Genomic DNA, 14,064 nt, shown 5'->3' on the forward strand with positions numbered 1-14,064 from the left:
TGTCATTGAAAGATTTTTAGAAATGTGTTTAATTCTTTTAATACACTCAGTACTAAAATGTCTGTATGTCTTATTAAGTGCAGTAAGTTCTGTTGGGTACAGAGACAAGTGTGATCAAAGATGGAGAGGACCTTTACCCCTGTATCTCTTAAGCTGTAGGATTTCTCTCTCTCCTCTCTTTTGTTTTATACAGGTTTTGAATTTCTTTAACTTTTATTGTGTGTACTGAATACTACATATGTATTATTCTGATTGTTTGCTCTAGTTTACTACCAATAAAAGTCCTGTTAATCACAACATTGAAGAAAGGAGATATCACTTAGTCTCTGTGGATTACATTTCATAAAATATTCGCATTAATAGTATAAATTGTAATTTAGGAGCTTGCTGTTTTATTGTATTTATAATGTATTTTGTCTTTCTAGGTTTATTTTAAAATGCATTGAATATTTTACTTGAGGTGCACAATAATATAAAGAATAGAAATCTAATGTAAATTACATTATGTTGAAACTAGGCTAACCATCCTAAATATTAGGGAGATTATTTATTGAGGCTTTATTTAAAATCATATCAAAATATTTTTGGCTTAAGGTGTTATATATCCTTTTGCCTCAAAGGGTTATAATAAAATTACAGAATGATGGATTAAAATGGTCTTGAGCTTTTTAGTAAAAAAAAAAAAAAAGCTAAATTGCTGTTAAAAGGTTAAGAAATTGAGATCATAGCTATTAGAGGGAAAGGTTGAGATTGTGATATAGAAGATGCACTAAAGGTGTTTGATGTAACTTAAAAGACAGAAGCTGACCATGATGACACCTGCCTTGTTAGTCCCAGCACTGGGGAGGCAGAGGCAGGTGAATCTCAAGTCCATACTGGTCTACAGAGTAATTTTCAGACCAGCCAAGGAACAGTGCAACCTTGTCTAAAAATAACTTTTAAAAAAGGTTGAACATTTCTTGAGATGTTAAACTGCTTTAAGGTTTAAGTGTATGAATATTGATGAAATAGTGAAAACAGGGAAGGGTAGAATGCAGATTGTATGTATATGTGTTCTATACATAATTTACAGTGAGCATTAAGCATGGGGCTGCTCATTAGAAGGTAGTATAGTTTGTTGTCATAGTTACTCCTTGGTTGTTGGAGTCGAGTGCCTAAGGGACGTTTCACGAAATCTACTATGACCCCAGATTTTCTGACAGTTTGTTTCCCCAGATTTGCTGGAGCTGATAAGAATTTTCAAAACCCACTTGCCTTGTCTTTTTGCTTTTCTTTTATGGGCTGTATATGAATTTGATTTTTGAATGTCCTTTGTTTTTAAGACTTTAGAGTATGGCCTATGAATACTGGTAGTTTAGTGGAAAGAGGTCTTGTCCAAAGCCTGTGGATTGAATCCATATCTAGTACCAAGTAAGCCAGCTTCTCTGGACCCCTGTAATAAGCACTAAAGAGGTGGAGGTATCCAGATCAGAAGTTAAGGGTCATCTCTGGCTACATAGGAGGTTTGAGGCCAGCCCAGGCTACTTGAGACTCTTGTTTCAAAAGTAAAAAGGCATTAGACATGAAGTAGTAAGTGATGCTGTGAGTTCTGTTGCACTACAGAAATTTAACAATTATTGACCAATTGTTTGTGAGGTAATTTTTAAGTATTGCAAACATGATATAAACATCTACCTCAGATTTCATGTACTGCACTAATTAGGGAGAAGTTGTTGTCCATTTTAATATTGTTCTCATTCCTGATAAACAGCATTTTATAATTACCATTTGTATAGTGATTTACATTTGCCATTTGTATAGTGTATAGAGGAAGAGGGTAGCTGCTCAAACCTCTAATTTCATAGGTTCTTGTTAGAAGAACTTAAAGAAGGGGGACATTTTTCAACTACAAACTATTTTTAGAATAAGACATGTAAAGGCTGTCATTTTCTGAGTTTAGTGGTCTTCATGTTTTCTGTTGATACATAATGATAAGATTCCGTTAGTGCAGGACTGCTAGAGCAGTGGTAGGGTCCCCAGCTGCTTGAGCTGTCAGATGTCATGTAGCTCTCCTGATTGTGGAGAGAAAGATCTGGGCAGTTGATACCTGCTTGGACCTCTGAGATGCTAGAGTTCCTGGTGGATTTTGAGGGAAATTGTGTTGGTTTTTTTTTTGTTTTGTCCTTAATGTATTGTTTACAATGTACAGCATTGAAGGTAGCACCTTGAGAATCTGTTGTCTTGCCCTTAATTTTAAAAAGCAAAACGAAGGAATTTGAGACTACTTAGTTTTAATGAAGGCATACACTTTCAGAATTCTGTTTTCTTGGTTTTTGCTTTAAATATTTAAATGTGAGTAGCTTACTAAGGTTCTGAAATCCTTAAAGCGTATGCAGTGAAATACTACCTGACAGTTCTGGGTTCACAGATTGGTTGAGCCCACAGTTGGTAGAGCCAGTCCCTCCCTAAGAGCACATTAGTGGAAATACATCTGCACTCAGTTTACAAGTCCATCAATAAGTATATATCTTACTTACAGACACATATTAAGAATCTCTTCCTTAGAAGGTGCCTAGATAGCTAAATTTTATTGTACAAATAAAAAGTTAATGCCTGAAATGTATCCAGTACAAATTTCTTCATCTGTGGCTTATTTCAACACCATCTGTGGAATGCATTTATTTAGGTTATATACAGCCCTGGAGTTCAGTGATATGCCAGTCAAATAATAAGTTGTGTAGAGTTTGCACACTTGCTCATAACCACCTTGCAAAAAACGTTCAGGCTTGACTATTTTTCATCAACAAAAATGTTAGCAAGATAATAGCCATTTATGAAGGTTCTTTCATTGTACGAGAACTATTTGTGGATATGTACTGACAGGCAAGCAAGCACAACCAGCCCATACCTCTTTATGTGACATGAGTAAGACCATTCTCAACATAGCCCACATAGGACTAGCTGGGCTGAAGTGTACTGTGAGAAAGAAGACTTGAAGAGCATGCTATATTTTGAAATGGGTCATTCTTACGAAGTATAAAGAAATAGCTAAGGAAAGTTGATGATTTAAGACGTTATACTCCCAAGGAGAACATTGGTATTGTCTCTGTGTTTAAGAGAAGAAAGAAAGAATGGGTAAATTGGGTAAAGGTCGAGTTTTAAGTGGTATCTCCTAAAATTAAGGAACAGGTTTTGAAGGAGCAAAGGGAATAGAAATGTCACCACAAGATTAGTAGGGAAAATTATCCAAAAGGGTAAAGGGGATCTTTTGAAATTTGTTCTGTCATTCAGTTCAGACTAATTGTGGTACTTGGGTTTGTTATGAACTTTAGTACTATTGTGGAACAATTAATAAATAACTCTTCACAGACAGCTGTGGTGAACTTGTGTTTACATTCCCGAGCTAGAAAAAGACGATTAGCCTCTGTGTTTATATATTCAATCTGTTCTTTGGTACAATCATGACACAACTTCCATTGGTTGGTAAGAATTTTAAAGTTACTTAATTTTCCGGGTCAGTCAAAAGTATTGATTACATGTAGCCAAATAAATATGCATAGAATTTAAGAATTAAGATTACAATTTTTTGTTTGTTTGTTTGTTTGTTTTCGAGACAGGGTTTCTCTGTGTAGCCCTGGCTGTCCTGGAACTCACTNTGTAGACCAGGCTGGCCTCGAACTCAGAAATCCACCTGCCTCTGCCTCCGGAGTGCTGGGATTAAAGGCGTGCACCACCATGCCCGGCTTATTACAAACTTTTAATCCACATTTCTACCCACCAAAAAAATCAGTTTACAACTAGAGTGTATAAAGGTATAATACGTTATGGCGGTAATTTTGAGTGGTTAGAAAAACTTGTAATGCCTTAATTATTTTAGTTTTGTCTTGAAAATGCTTTTAAATTTTAAATTGTGACTAGCTTATTTGTGTATTTCACTGTTTACTTTGTGGTACTGAAGATTGAACCAGGGTCTAGCACTGAAGTTGGCAAATGCTCTATCAATGACCTATATCCCCAGGTTTATTCTACTTCTTAAAAAAGTGTTATACAAGAATTATTCATTGGAAAACCAAAGTTTAAGATAGGACCTAAAAAGCTGGGCATAGTAGCACACACCTTTAATCCCACTACTAGGGGAAGCAGAGGCAAGTGGTAGTTTGAAGCTAGCCTGGTCTACATAGTAAGTTCCAGGTCAGCCAGAGTTACATCGTGAGACTTTCTCAAAGGAAGAAAACCTGTTCTGCATTGAATGCATTGTTTAAAGTCTCAAAAGTGTTATTTTCAGGCTTAAATTTTAGAGAAGATTGCAAAATTAACATCAGCAGCATCACTATTTTCTGTTTGGTCTTGTGAAAACTTGTCTTACAAGAAAGCCATGAGCAAGCATTTGAGAGTTCCTTTTTCACAGTGAGAACTGCACATAGGTGTCATTGTGGGTCCTCATGAATAGCCAGCTGATTGGTTTATGAATTGAGCTGGAAAGCCTTTCTAAGCATCTTATTTCCGACTTAGTGACCCAGAACAACTAAATGCATGGTGTGGGTTAGAGGACTTGAGAAATCCTAAATGCATAGCAGCTTTAACTGGGCTTTACATCCATTTCCACGATTAGTCTAAGTCTTCCAGCAAAGCATGGTAGCTTGTGCTTGTAATTACAACACTTACATGGGCGAGACAGGATTGCTGAGTTTGAGGCTAGCCTGGTCTATAGTGGTTACCCTGTCTCACAACAAAAGTATAGCCTTTCATTTTGCAGCTTAAAATTTGAGTTAGGAAAGAGTATTATTTGTAAGAAATTATAATTTTTAGATTTGGGGGTTAGCTGCGTGAAAGTATTGAATTATCTCAAATAAATGCACTAATCGCACAGGTCTTCCTCAGCCAGGTATGGGGTAGTTGGTTGTGTTAGCCTGATCATCTCCCCTGCTAATTTGGTCTTTAAAGGTTTGTCCTAGAAAATTTGTATGGGGTAATCCAAAGTCATTACATCATAGTGGTTTCAATGGCCTCCTACTTTTAATCTAAAAACATAGGGCATGGCCACACTTACTGTAACACTTTTCGGAAATACTAATGTATGATCTTTGAATATGGCTTACCAAACGTTATTTAAACTGTTGAGACAGATTTGTCTCAATGTGGCCAGTTAAAAAGGACCCCAGGGAGAGGAATATTAATGGGCTTGTTTATTATGGACTCCTTTCAAAACTCCCAAGTATTGCCGGGCGTGGTGGTGCAAGCCTTTAATCTCAGCGCTTGGGAGGCAGAGGCAGGCGGATTTCTTGAGTTCGAGGCCAGCCTGGTCTACAAAGTGAGTTCCAGAACAGCCAGGGCTACAGAGAAACCCTGTCTTGAAAAAACAAAAAAACCAAACCTCCAAGTATTGAATTAAATTCATTTTGGAAGACTGGTAACAATAGGAAAATGGACAGTGGGTTACTGCTGATGAATTACAGGTGTGCTATTTAAAGATTAAAATGTACTTGAGACTCAGTGTGGCCTAGTATGTTCAGTACATTACAATTTCTTCATTTTGTTTCCTTTTTGATCCCTTTAAACCTCTGCATTAGCTGGATGTGGTGATGCACATCCGCAGTCCCAGCACTTGAGAGGCTGACGCAGGAAGATCGTGAGTTCAAGGCTAGCCTGAGCTACAGACTGTATCAAAAATGATGATGGTGATGATAATGAAAATACTCTTGCTTTTAAAGTTCGTCAACTCATTTACAAAAGTAACTAAAGTCGTCTATTATGTGCAAGTAAAGTTTTATAGAGATTAGTTATATAATGAAATAATGTCAAGACTTCCCATGACATTCAATTATGGAAGTAATTTTAAAGATTTTCACATAAGAAGAAATAGACATTCAATTTATAATTTAATAAGAAAGGATTGCTTTGGATTATGTTGTCACTCATTCGGCTGAGCCAATAGCTCCATCTGGAGCTACAAAGCAAAATCACCTTTGAATAGCCTAAAAGTACTGTTTGTTAAAATTATTCAGCACCAAAATAGCTTTTGGGATTTGGACTGAATATGAGAACAGAAATCCAAAATATATATAGGCCTGCCTTTGATGAGTGGTGGCTTATCCACCCCGGGTGAATAGTGATTTAGGCGAGTGTATTATCTCACTTCCTCAAGGTAGAACACAAATTCCTCAGGACTGAATATACTTTTTTAGTGGGTTTTTGGATGAAATCGTACAGGAGCAGATGGTGGGGACATTGCTCCACAGTAATGCGATTAATGTGTAGAGCTGTCAGGGCTATGATAAGAAAGGGAAGTCGGCCTGTCAGCAAGACACCAACCACTGCTGGAACCTGACTTGAGTTTTGAAAAAGTTCCTTTCTGATGAGTGTGCCTAGGAAACTGAGTGTCAGCCAACTGACTACTTTTTTACTTCTCCTTCACATTAGTTTAACAATGTCTGGTTTCTCTCATTTTCAAGAGAAACCACATCTTCCCTGAGGCTTTCAAGTGTTCAGCATTTTGGATTTATAGTAAAATGTGAATCAAAAGAACAGGCTTTTCAAGAAATATGTTTCTTCTACATTTGCTGTGTAGACCAGGCTGGCCTTGGACTCAAGAGATCTGCCTCCTGCCTCTTACATTCTAGAGCATATATATGTATACACGTACGTATACATACACACACACACACATACACACAGCATGTATATAATGTACACAGATCTAAAATCTGGGCATAGTACTTTATAGAATATCTATTCTAGGATAAAATTAAATAATTTAAAGATGCTGAGGAAGAAAGGAAGAGAAGGCTGGGCGTGGTGGCGCATGCCTTTAATCCCAGCACTTGGGAGGCAGAGGCAGGCAGATTTTTGAGTTCGAGGCCAGCCTGGTCTACAGTGTGAGTTCCAGGACAGCCAGGGTTACACAGAGAAACCCTGTCTCGGGGGAAAAAAAAAAAGAGAGAGAGAGAGAGAATGTGTGTGTGTGTGTGTGTTAAATTGGGCACTCAGGAGGCTGAGGCAGGAGGATTTTGAATTTGAAACCAATGTGAGGTACACTGTGAGACTTCCCCCATCTTAGAAAAAAAAGTCTCTCCAAGTATATTCTCTGAACAGAGTGAAATAAATGAAAAAGTTGACTCGTAGTACTGTAACTCTGCTCATTCATTCTGTAAACATGAAGTTATGCGAAGCCTGTTGGTATATGGCACACATAAAAGTTTTAAATTTTAGCCGGACAGTGGTGCGCATGCCTTTAATCCCAGCACTTAGGAGCAGAGGCAGGTGGATTGTCTACAGAGTGAGTTCCAAGATAGGCAAGGCTACACAGAGAAACCCTGTCTCGAAAAAACAACAACAAAAACCAAGTGTTAAATTTTAATAATTCTTTCTTAAATATTACACTACTTTTATGTTAGAGGTAGTTGGAAATATTGTATGGTGAAGAAGCTATAGATAGAGCTTGCCCCACCGGTTTGGTGGCAGTTTGTCTACCAGGGAATGCTGGGCAGCACCAGTTGAGTCTTTAATTGCAAATGATTATATGCTAATAGCCTCTGTGTGAGAGGACAAAAGTGTGCTGGGCAGGGGACCGCCTGAGCAGACAGCAGCAGGTACTGTGCAAGGGTGAGCGTGTATCTCAGTGGTAGAGCACTTGCCTGTTAAGCTTGTGCTCTAGGGTCTGGTCTCCAACACTGGGGAATTTAAAGAAAATAAAAGGCTGGGTGTGGTGGTTCACACCTGGAATCCCAGTGTTCAGTAATGGAGAAGGGAGGGCCATGGGTTTCAGGCCATGCTGTCTCTAAAGTGGGGAGGGACAAGAATAGTTAGGGTTAAGGCACTTTATACCGAGGAACTTAGAAAAACTCCTCGTGGGGTGGGGGGTGAGAAAAGAAAAGAAAAACTCTGGGTCTGGGTAGGGAAGTGGCTCAGTGCATGAAGCTCAAGCACAAAGACCTGAGTTTCCGTTCCCAGCACCATATAAAAGCTGCACCTGGAGTTCCAGCACTAAAATAGGTAGATTGCAGCGACTCTGACTAGTCAATGTAGTGGAAATGACATGCCGCAGGTTCAGTGAGAGAGTACAGGGCAATGGAGGAGGACTCCTGACATTGATCTCTGGCACATACCACATACACATGTACACACACAGGACAAAAGAACAGACTTCCATACCTATTGGAAGAACTTAAGGGTTTTGGTTTGGTTTTGGTTTTGGTTTTGGTTTGGTTTGTTCTTTGAGACAGTTTTGCTATGTAGGCCTGGTTGTCCTAGACTAGGTTGGTCTCAAACTCAAGAGAGATCTGCCTGCCTCTCTGCCTCTGGAGTGCTGAGATCAAAGGCCGTGTGCCACCCCATCCAGTGTTCTACTTGTTTAGATAGATACTTAAACATCTATTTATAACTACATTTAAAGATTTGTTTGTGTTACTTTTTAAATTATGTCTATGTGTGTATGTGGTATGTGCATTTGAGTTTTAGTGCCTGTGGAGACCAGAGATGTTTGATCCCCTGAAACTGGAGGTTCCAGGCACTTGGGAGCCACCCCAGGTGGGTACTGGAAACTGAACTTGGGTTCTTCCAAAGAGCAGCAAGTGTTCTTAACCACTGAACTACCTCTCCACCCTCAAACCTTATTTATAGTTGTTTCATATTTAGAGTTAGTCTTTTAAAAATTAGGCAAAGTACAATTGCTTACTGTCTCTTATTCCAAGGTTCTACCTTAAAGACAATTCCTGCTTTGTATGTATCATTGAAGAGACAAGTGTAGCATGCAACAGTGACAAGGGGGTTGAATCATAATCACATGACAGCCTCACGCCAACAGGAGTGTCTGCTACTGGCTGAAGTGGGAAGGATCAGGTGCGTTTGGTTAGAAATAGTTTGTGTCTGACTCAGACTTTAGCTCATCGATTAGAAAGTCTAATTTTGGAGCTGTGAGAACCTAAGGAACTCCCAGACTGAAAGGGTGTGTGTCCAGACTGAGCTCTGAGGAGCAGGCAGGCTGCCATCTGAGGGGTATAGTCTCTCATGACCATCCATTCTGCTGGTGGTGCCTCAGTAATTCTGCAGACAGATGTAAGGACAGAAAACCGGAGTCTCATCTTCCAGGTGAACACAGTGGGTTAGGAAACTGAGCAGGAAATCACCAGAAATGACGGCACTGGACTGCAAACACTCTTGACTTTAAAGCTCCACGGTCTCCTACAGTACTCAAGATCAAGCCAAGCACCAACCTTCAGTAGGATGTGTTAGAATGCAAGCCTCAGGGCCCAAGTGTCAGCTCTGCTCCTGGCCCTGGAATGCCTAGTGTCACACGATTCTGATGAGACGGCTGCATCTGTTCATTTGTCTAAGCGTGTTTCTATGATAGTGATTTTGTGCATGTGCGAGAATGTGTGGGGGCGGGGTTGCGTGGATGGCGGTCAGAGGACAACCTTGTGGACTTGGTTCTTTCCTTCCTGTGTGGCTCCTAGGAATGGGATGGATGCAGGTTGCTGGGTTTGTAGCAACTGCCTTTGCCCTCTGAGCCATCTCACCGGCCTTGGCTGGTTTGGTTTTTTTATTATTACCACGTGCATTAATTAAAAAATGGAAGTAAACACACATGCCTGCTTGTTTTTCGGGACTGCTGCAACCACAAGAGCAGAGAACAGCCGGGCAGTGGTGGCGCACGCCTTTAATCCCAGCACTTGGGAGGCAGAGGCAGGCGGACTTCTGAGTTCGAGGCCAGCCTGGTCTACAGAGTGAGTTCCAGGACAGCCAGGGCTACACAGAGAAACCCTGTCTCGAAAACAAACAAACAAAAAAAGAGCAGAGAACAGTGTGACAGGTTAGGCTTAGAGCCCAGGGAATGCTAACTGCCGCCGGCTTTACATTAAAGCCGTTGGCCAGCAGAACTGGGTGGACTGAACGATTGGGAGGGAAGCTTCTATTTTTATTTACTCCTTTTTATAGGATCCATCTCTATCCCAAGGATGATTCTTTTGTTGTACAGAAGCTGTGGTATTCAGCCATTTGCAACTTTCAATGTGTATATTTTGCAACGCTAATGGGTGGAATCTGCAAGTTGGAAAACACACTTTGTTGCAGAAATAAATTGATCAATGACAGATTTAAGGTGAGATAAGCACTCCCATAAGCCCAGCTTTTGTGAGGTTGCAGCCGGAGGATGCTCCAAAATTGAAAGTTAAAGGCCATTCTGGCCTAGGAGCATCAGACTAAACTGGCCTACAGTGTGAGAAACTGTCTCAGAAAGGGAAAAAACTAGATTTTTCCTCCACCTCTATAATGTCAGATATTTTTATAGTTTCTATCAAAAAATGCATGTAAGGAAATTTAGCATGAATGTTCTCTTCCTCCTTTTGCTTCCCCTAAATGTAACAGTAAATGAAACTCTTGCTGCTTATTACCCTGTTACAAAGCCTTGTTCTTGTCTAATGTGTATTAGTAAGTGGATGACAGGAAATAGAGCTTTGAAGACAGAGGCAGGTAGAGCCCTGTGAGTTTGAGGCTGACCTGGTCTACACAGCAAGTTCAAGACAGCAGGGCTGGAGAGTGAGACTCTGTTTCTTCAGAATGAAAGACAACTTAGAAAGTAGCCAGGCTGGACGTTAGCTTAGTAGTAGAAAGACACTTGCCTAGCATGTGCAGGGCCCTGGCTTCCATTGACAGCACAGAAAATGAACTCTAAAAAAAATTCAAAGGGAGAGCCTGGAGATGTAGCTCATTCGGCAGAATGGTTGACCAGCATGCATGAAGCCTTGGGTTTGGTCCCTGCACACCGGAAGCTACAGCACTCAGGAGGTGGGAAAAAGACAATCAGAAGTTAAATGCCATAGTTAGTTAGCTACACCTGTCAGGTGTTTCCCTCTCGCTCCCTCTCCCTCTCTCCCTCTCTCTCTCTCTCACACACGCACGCACAGAGGAGAGAATTAGAAAACATTTTTTTTTTAAGTTTCCTTAATAAGAGAGCCACATGATTTAATGTCTCCTGCCTGATCTAATTGTTGATTCTCTATCCTCCTGTTTAGTCAGACTGTTTAACCCCTACCCACTGAGCCATCTTCCCCAACCTTTTAGTATGAGACAGGGTTTCAGTATGTAGCCCCAGACAGATCTAGAACTCTTCACTATATAGTTCATGCTGGCCCAGACTTCTGGTAAGAGCTCTGCTTCTTTGCATCTTGGGATTATAGGGATGTACCACCATGGCTGATGGGACTTGACTTGGTATCTGTCTTCATTAGGGTTTTACTGCTGTGAACAGACACCATGACCAAGGGAACTTTTTTTTAAAAAGATGGGGTTTCTCTGGCTGCCCTGGAACTCACTGTGTAGACCAGACTGGCCTCCAACTCAGAAATCCGCCTGCCTCTGCCTCCCAAATTCTGGGGTTAAAGGCGTATCATCAAGGCAAGAACATGGCAGCATCCAGGCAGACAGAGTGCAGGAAGTGCTGAGTGTTCCACACCTGAAGGCTGCTAGCAGAATACTCCAAATACTTCCAAAGAGCTAGGAGTTCGGTCTTAAAAGCCACTCCCACAGTGACACACCTGCTCCAACAAGGCCACACCTCCAAATAGTGCCACTCCCTGGCCCCCATAGGCTGGTTCAAACATATGGGGACCATATTTAGCCATAGCATTTAAAAAGTACATTTAATCCAGCTTTCAAAGGTCCCATAGTCTATAGCAGTATCAACAATGTTTAAAGTTCTAAGTCCCTTCTGAGATCCAGCCAATCATTTTAACTTTAATCCCAGAATGAAGACAGGAAACCAACTGGGCAAACTCTAAACACTGCATCTCCAAGTCTGATGTCAAAGCAGTTTTCAGATCTCCAACTCCTTTTTCATCTGGAGATTGTTGACTGTAACAGACTTCTTTCTCCTGGGCTGGTTCCACTCCCTGCCAGCAGCTTTTCTAAGCAGATAGCCCACGGCTGTGGCATCTTGGGGTCTCCAAGGCAACTTCAATGTTACAGCTTCTTCTTTCAGTGTCTGGGATCCATATATTATCTTCTGGTCTCCTCCTAAGGGCTGGCATCACTTCTCCAGCTCTGCCCTCTGTAGCACTCTAAGCTCAGGTTGATCCACTCCACTGCTGCTGCTGTTCTTGGTGATCATCCCATGGTACTGGCATCTCCAATACGCTGGGGTCTTCTGCTGCAACTAGGCATCACTAAAAGCCTCTCATAGGCTCTCTGCATGGTGCCAAGCCTCAAATCATTTGCATGACCCCTTCAGTCCTGGGCCATCAACTGCAACTGAGGCTGCACCTTCACCAGTGGCCTTCCATGGCCTCTCACAGTGCCGAGCCTCAGCTGTTCTTCATGACCCCTTCATGCCTTCAAAACCAGTACCACCTGGGTGACTCTTAAAAATTACCAAGCCCAGCTGTAGCATGAGGTACAACCACGGCTACCTCTGGAACACAGCTTCTTTGTTTTCTCAAAAAACACTTCCCAGAAGATTTCACCTCAGCGATGCTGGTCTCTTCTTAATCACTGCTAATTTCTTAGCTCCAGCTAACCAAGATCAATTGTCCCAGTAGTCTCTTCTATTCTGGACTCTAAAACCAGAGCCATATGTTCAAACCTGCTGAGTTCTGCTGCTTGCTGGGGCTGGAACATGGCCCCCTTGTTCTATTACAATATCACCAGCTTTCTGTTTTCCAACTCCTTCACTGCCTAAGCTTGGCTGTCCTGGAACTTGTTTCTTAGACTAACTTTGAACTGAGAACTGCATGCCTGTCTTCTAAGCACTGGGATTAAAGGTGTAGTCCACCAAGCCTGAATTTATGTTTTTTTTTTTTTTTTCACTTGGAACTTGCTCTGTTCTAGGCTGGCCTTGAACTCAAGAGATCTGCTTGCCTTTGCCTCCTGGGATTAAAGGCTTGTACTATCATGCCTGGACCTAAATTTAGCTGGGTGGTTCTTGCCCCAAGGTCACAACTCCCTTAATTCAATTTAATATCCTTAAACACAGGATTCAGCTCCATTCCACTTTCTGGTGTCCCTTTAATATTCAAACTATATATTTTGTGTCTTTCCTTTCTCAGCTTGTTGTGTTTGTTCAAAATGCTCTTCATCAGGCTTAACCAGAAGACAAAGACTCTGCTGGGCTTTTTTGAGACTTCCTTTATCAATGCAATTAAAATAAATCTCTTTATCTTAGCTTCAGGTAGTCTCTTCAGACAGTGGCAAAAAGCAGCCACATGCTTCACCAAAACATCACAAAAGCAATCTCTTGGCCACATATTAAAGTTCATCTCCACTGAGACCTCTTGGGCCAGCAGGCCTACACAGATCAAATGACCCTTAGCACCACTGTCTTTCATATTCCTAATAGGTTGACCCATTAAACCCTACTTAAAGCATTCCATGGCTTTCCAAATCCAAAATCCCCAAATTCATATTCTTCCAAACAAAACCATGGTCAGGCCTATCATAGCAATACCCTACCCCCAGTACTAACTTCTGTCTTAGGGTTTTACTGCTGTGAACAGACACCATGGCCAAGGGAAGTCTTATAAAGGACAACATTGAATTGGGGCTGGCTTACAGGTTCAGAGGTTCAGTCCAGTATCATCTAGGCAGGAACATGGCAGCATCCAGGCAGACAAGGTGCAGGAGGAGCTGAGAGTTCTCCATCTTCACCTGAAGGCTGCTAACAAGAAAGAGTACTTGCTTCCAGGCGGCTAGTTAGAGTCTTGAAGCCACGCCCACAGTGACACACCTACTCCAACAAGGCCACACCTCCAAGTAGTGCCACTCCCTGGACCAAGCATAAACAAACCATCACAGTATCCTTAAATACATGAATCTCAAGCATGTGGTATTGCTGAATGGAAATCCTGTAATTTGTTATTGTTACTAAGAAAGGACTCACACTTTTTTAAGGAATTGATACTTTGTAACAAGTTTGTATAGGCTAGCTATATAAGATTAAACATAGTTTTTTGTACCATATTTCCTCTGTTGTGGAGACCTCACTTTTTGGTTTTTTGAGACAGGGTTGGTTTCTCTGTATAGCCCTGGCTGTCCTGGAACTCACTCTGTAGACCAGGCTGGCCTCGAACTCAGAAATCCGCCTGCCTCTGCCTCCTG

Source organism: Mus caroli, chromosome 1 (genome assembly GCF_900094665.2).
Source record: "Mus caroli chromosome 1, CAROLI_EIJ_v1.1, whole genome shotgun sequence".
In the NCBI taxonomy this organism is placed as follows: Eukaryota; Metazoa; Chordata; class Mammalia; order Rodentia; family Muridae; genus Mus; species Mus caroli.